At 44.3% G+C, this 6,365-nt stretch overlaps 1 protein-coding gene across 1 annotated transcript in view; it reads left to right on the top strand.

Moving 5' to 3' along the window:
* The first annotated feature begins 2,219 nt into the window (after positions 1 to 2,219).
* tlr18 (toll-like receptor 18) overlaps positions 2,220 to 6,365 on the top strand; it is a 24,160-nt gene continuing 20,014 nt past the window's right edge. The window contains exon 1 of the mRNA XM_008288960.1: positions 2,220 to 2,296. The gene's annotated coding sequence lies outside the window, so the exon portion shown is untranslated. The remainder of the gene's footprint in view (positions 2,297 to 6,365) is intronic.

The following is a 6,365-nucleotide window of genomic DNA, read 5'->3' on the forward strand; positions in this document are numbered from 1 at the left end:
AAAAAACTCAGATCTTTTACTTAAACGACACTCGAGATCCCTTCAGCCTGTTGCACAAGTCAATTCCTGAACTTCTCGCTCCAGAACAAGGAGGCGCTTTCATCCAGGAGCCTCTCACTCCGCAAGCTCGCTGCATTTCTTCTGCCTGCAAAATTCCATCCTCGTTTTTTTTGTCCCCGGCTATAATATGGCACGCATTAGCACAAAGAGCCATTAAAAATAAATCCTCCTTTGCTTTTCGGTTGGCCGCGCACATCCATTCTCGCGCCGTTATCTGGAACGTACACAGACAGACGAGGGCCGTTTGTTTAACACAAAAACGCGTCCGGAAAAAGAAGAAGAAGTTCTCGCGTCTTCTCGGTGATTGCGCTTGGCAGAAACACAAACGCGGGAAGAAAAAAAAAAAAGACACGGAGTTGTTTCCCTACCAAAGAAACGCTCAATATGAAAACTGCTGATAGCGTGGTGTGTGAATTATTCACAGCGGTGCTTGAGCTGAACCGGCGCTCGCAGACATATACGAGGCGAATGCAGAAGCGTCGGGCTCTTGTGGATTTACGCCCGGTCGGTTTTCTTTACCTCGTATCACAACACATAAACCTGGTCTTTTAGCAAACGGTGCAAATGTTTTAGTTTTTCGGTGAAATGGATCCAAATTTTTTGAAAGAAAGGAGAATTTCTGTCGCACCTGGAGACATTTCCAAAAGCCTGAATGGAATTATTACTGCTTTGTGAATCCATTTTCTAAAACCACACTAAGCGCCGCAGCTTTGCAAATAACCAACCTGTTACGCATAATTATCTCTGAATTAATTTCTGCTTGGTGTTAGGCTTAAGGGGAAAACACAGAAAGGACGCACATATACATGATATTACAAGCTCCATAGCCTGACCTGTACCTGTAGCTTCATTAAACAGGCTCAGAGCTGCTTGTACAGACAAAATATCACTGAACAGGGAGTTGAAGGTGCAAGGGAAATAATTGTATAATAAAAAAACACTGACACTGAGTTCAAAGACAAAGCCAGCATCCATACTCCCAGCAGCTCATTTGCGTCTCTAATTTCTCTATATTTGCAGAGGTGTGGACATGAACCCGGCACAGCTGGGATATTTTCATTAGGCCTTTGAGTGCAGGTTTTTGGTGAGCTGTTCCAAAACTGGGCTGCAAGGTGGTGCAGTGGTTAGCACTGTTGCCTCGCAGCAAGAGGGTTGCCGGTTCGCGTCCCGGTGGGGGTCCTAAAGGTCCAGCGTTCTGGTGCCATACACTACAGGACACCCCTACAGGTTCATACCCTGATAGGTTCCACCTCTTTTGCCAATTTTAAGCGGGCGGTATTGATGTTGTTGGGGCTGTACGGTGGCTTGGTGGTTAACATCGTTGCCAGTTTTGACACCCGGGATCTTTCTACGTGGAGTCTCCATGTTCTCCCCGTGCAGCGTGGGTTCTCTCCGGGTTCTCCAGCTTCCTCCCACAAGGTCCAAAAACATGTTGAGGTTAATTGGTGATTCTAAATTGTCTATAGGTGTGAATGTGAGTGTGTTGGTTGTCTGTCTCTAAGTGTAGCCCTGTGATAGACTGTGTCCAGGTGAACCTGCCTTCACCCTGAGTCAGCTGGGATAGACTCCAGTCCCCCATGACCCTAATGAGGATTAAGCGGTGTATAGATAATGGATGGATGGATGGATGGATGTTCCAAAACTACAGCAAAAATAAGCCTTCAAAGCCAATACAAAGTGGCCGGTTGCTTATCTCGCTGACTATTAAGATTGAGAGGGCAGCAAAACAAATTATTAACATCAATTTGTTTCCTGTTCCTATTTTTCCTACTGTGCATAGCTTATGTTACCCATCCCTTTCTCAAAGTGTTTCTATTTTCAGTAGCACAAATTTAATTCACTCCATTCATTGGGTTACAATCAGAAATCCATGATGCCAACTGCTCTCTCCTATGGTGACAGTTCTCATCTTACGTTTGCCGACATGTTTTTCCAGTAAAAACCTGGAGGCTGAGAGGGAAAAGCTCCCCCCACCTCCGATACTCTCCACATTCCTGAGCAAAACACACACACCCAGTGTCAGAGTGAAGAGAAAGTGAGAGGGAGGAAGAGGCAGGTAGGAAGGGAAGGGAGGGGAGTTAGAGAGAGACGTAGAAATTAACCGAGCTGACAGAGTTGCCACAGGCTAAGTCATCCGAGTCGCTTCTCACCGAGCTGCTAAGCACACGGCGCATGGAGGTTAAAATGTGTTGTGAAAAGTGAAGAGGAGAAGTTCAGTCTGACTCCACAGCTCAAGGTGAGTGATTGTTTTTTCCCTTCTTGTGTCTGTTTTGACGCTGTTAAAAATCCAAAAGTTTGAGGACAATTCTCACAGAACTGAGGCTTTTAATTGGACTTACATCCATGATGACGTGAATGAAATTGATATTTGGATACAGCACTGGTCAGTGTGTAAACAGAGTGATTCATCATCGCAGGCTCAAAGTCTGTCTTATTTATGGTTTATTTGAAAGACACTGATAGTGATTGCATAAACTCAAAACAGTTGTCCGATGCATGAAGAGTTTGCAGGCAAATGCTGATTTGCAACGCCCAGAAGTGTTGCGCAATCTTATCATCACTGGGCCGAGATAACAGCGCTTAGTCATCAAACGAAGAGAAATGATTTAAAGCATCTGCATTCTTGGAAATCTACAAATCAAATTAAATGTTGATCTAAAACGGGAGACAAAATGCCTCGACGCCGAACTCCGTCTCGCCCACATCCAACCACAACAACCCAAAGAGCATCATTAACTTCCCAAACTCGTCTTTTAGCTGCTCACCGGTCCCGAAGGAGGAGGAGAAAAACAGCACCTCACTGGTTTTGAAGACAACAATTTGGCGATTTTAAGTGCCTTCGGGCTGGATGTTCAGTCACAGATTAGATCTTTGTGCACACAGATTCTTATCCAGTGAGAAACTGGTAGAACTGGGAGGTTAAAGGCCACGTTGCTTAAGGGCGCCTCAGTGGTGAATTTTTCACTTTCACCTGCCCCTATTTACTCTGCTGGGTCAGGGAGCCCCATCTACGGTAAATGACATTTCTGTAAACATCCAGGCGGGTTCAGGATGGAGCCAAGTCATCTTTTTCGCCACACTCGCCTCGAGGGAATGTTGGGCGGCTGGTCGATTGTCAGTGCAGCGTCTGAAATACCTCGTCAAATACTAGAGAGGTCAATGGTACCACATTTACACATGAAATCCCAATTAGCTTCAGCCGATGTTTTATTTGCTTAGCTGTGTGACAAAACTTCCTGGTGTTGCAACTACTATTTAAAAATCAGAACATAGCCGAGAGCCATTACTTCTTCATTACTATGACGCCTGTGTGACAATGCAGCTCTGTGGCCTGAAGGCAAAAAGGCTATTTCAGGCTTTCGCTACACAGCAATACTTGGTGATACAGGATCTGATCGTGGCCACTTTGAGTCTTTTAATGGGATTTGTTGATTGTAAGAAAAAGATAAACCGACACCAGGCTTACTTATTGCTTCAAGTCAACACCGCGGGCTATTAGCCTGCTTAATCGCTGGCACGTGTGAAGCTTTTTACACTAAATAAGCTCATTTCAGGCAAGTCTGAGCAGCTGTTGGTGACACTGTTCCCCGGCTGATAATGTCTGCCGTTTCCTCGACAGTCCCGTGAGGCTCAACCGCTTTGAGAAGATTATAAGCTGCAGGTTTTTATTGCGGCTGGGGCCAAGACGCCTGTGGGTTCTCGGGAATTTGTTTGTATACTAAAGTCACCGAGCCTTAAATCTTTTTCAATCTGGTCCGGTGTCACTTATCTTGGTCCTCTACTGCTTCCATTTATGCTGAAGCTTCATTTATATTTTAAAGGGAGCTGTTGAACTCTGCGAAGGCGAACCAGCCTTTCCCCTTTTATCTTGCAGTTCTTAGGAGGTGTGTAGGGGCTGCAGTTCACGTCTCACTAGATTTATTCTTTTCACTCTTTGCAGTGAAGCGAGCACAGGAGCCTTTGGTTGTGTGACTCCATCTACCCATCGTACTCGGTCCAGTACGAGTTTCCTCGGTTATCTCCTATTTGAGCGTACTGTGTTTAGTCTTTAGTTGTGGATGGATTTTATCTGTGGAAGCGGCGAATGGATTTGACTGTGTACATTGAAAGTCCTATGGGTCATGGTTCAGTGCCTCGGTGGAAGACAACTTGACTTCTTTTTGGTTCTTGAAGATGCTCTACCTACCATCCAAGAGGCTAAACACCTGGAACTCCCCGAAGATCAGTTAGAACTAATGGAACCTCTTCAACAATGAAAAAGAAGTTAATCTGAGCACACGAGGAAGGACGTATTCTCCAAGAATTCATGGTTGCAATACAACAAATACAACAGTTTGATTGAACCTGTTGGGGAACACTTAGTACAAAGCGACCAGATGTGCTGGGTTGCCGACTTCAGAGAACCACACTGCACCTCGTTAGAACCCCAGACTCCCATTCTGGGTAGAATCAGATGCATTTCTATGGGGGTACTATCGGAGCAAAACTATCTGTCCATGCGTATGGAGAGTTGTCTGTCTGTATCCAAATCCGTTCGTCTGAAGTGAGATTTGTCAATGTGTAGAAGAAGTTGTCAACCGGTATCTACAAAAGTCACAATTTGTCTGTAATCCGGTTTTCAAATGTGTGAAAAATCTGCTCATCTGTATTAAAATTCGGACACGTAGTAAGAGTTGTCGATGCGTACAGAGGTATCGGAGTTGACAAGTCTACATATTAGAGTTTAGCAGCTTCCCCATTGGCTGTCTTTTCCTACATCTCTACTGTGAGAGATCTGAAACTGAAGAAGAATTACTCGTTCATTCGTTGATGACTCATTCATGCCAGTGTCACACAGTACAGCACAAAGGTGGAGTCAAAAAAAAAAAAAAAGAAAACCATGACAGGGCACATTATTCTTCGCTGAACACTGTTCTGTTGTGAAATATGTTTTTACAATGAGACAGAAGTCTTTAACCTTTGGTATTCCTTTTTTTTCCCCCCCTTCCATTCCTGCTACTATTCACTACTACATATTTTTTGAGAACTTCTGCTGAAAGAATTCTAACCAAAGCTGTCAAACACAAGACCTCCCATAGGTCCTATACAGTAGAGCTTTTTTACAGTGAACGGTTTGACTTGTCAGAGCAGGAAAAAACAAAGTGAGCATCCTCCAGCGCTGACAGAGTGCTGTGGAGAAAGATCCGTCTATGCGAGACTAAGGTGTAACTAATAGCATTTATAATGGCTATGTTCCATTTAATAACCAGCCATAACCGTGAGCTAGGACGTGCAGCTGAATAATCCTGAAGCACAGAATATATAAAAAAATGGTATTAATGCCATTAGTTACCCCTGTTAGACATGTCACGCTATAATGAAATATTTCACATTGTCATCTCATGTAGGTTTAGAAAGAAAAGCATTCTGTCTGGGCAAACACAGGCACGCTTCTCCTGTTCTGACGCATTTAAATATTGAAGGATTGTTGCTGCGACTTTCATTTCCTCTCTTGGTTCGTGGGAGGCAGCTGATGGTACGATGACAGTTTTTAAAATCACATTTTGTCATTTCATTTTCTCAAAGATGAGTCCCTGCCCCGTCCGTTTCCATCCTCGACGATCGGATGCTCGTCACTGCTGTAAACACAATTTGTAGTTTACAGGAAACTTGCAGCTTTAAAGGGTCAGTTCACCCTTTTAGAAACTACATTGTTTTCCCTTGAAGTAGTTTGCAGCTAGTTTGTTATATTTGTCTCCCTTGAGGTGAACTCGTTATCGAGACGGATAAAGAATGCGTCTTTCGATGTTATCTAGGTAAACAGCGACCTTTAACCATTAAAAATTTGCATTTATAAAAAGGCAAGACAGCTCTTGATGTATGACGGCAACAGCCTCCTCACCTAAACATGTCAAGTATCGACCACGCGGAGGATGAACGCGATGACCTGGGAATAAAACGTCCAGCTCAAGCCCAAGCCCAGCTGTGTTTATGGAGCACATAAACACGAGGCCTCATTAAACCAGAGTAAAGAACAGTCATCAGCGAAACAAGTGTGCTGCCAGATTAATCGTGTCGGGCGAGGGCAGTGGGCACGCTGCTGCCAACACATGTCGATGGAAGAACTGTTTGCCGTCAACGATTGACTGCTGGGTAAATATCAGCAGCAGTAATAGAGATTTCAGCTCAATGGATGACGCTGTTCTCGTTCTATCGGAGAGATATCGCAGTTTAATCAGCGGTAGAACCATTTATTACTCCTTTCATTGCTCGGTTGCTAATCGAGTGCAGGACGACGACGTCACACGATGGAGCTGCAGCATTTA

The sequence above is a fragment of the Stegastes partitus genome, unplaced genomic scaffold, assembly GCF_000690725.1.
Source record: "Stegastes partitus isolate 25-593 unplaced genomic scaffold, Stegastes_partitus-1.0.2 Scaffold585, whole genome shotgun sequence".
Classification (NCBI taxonomy): domain Eukaryota; kingdom Metazoa; phylum Chordata; class Actinopteri; family Pomacentridae; genus Stegastes; species Stegastes partitus.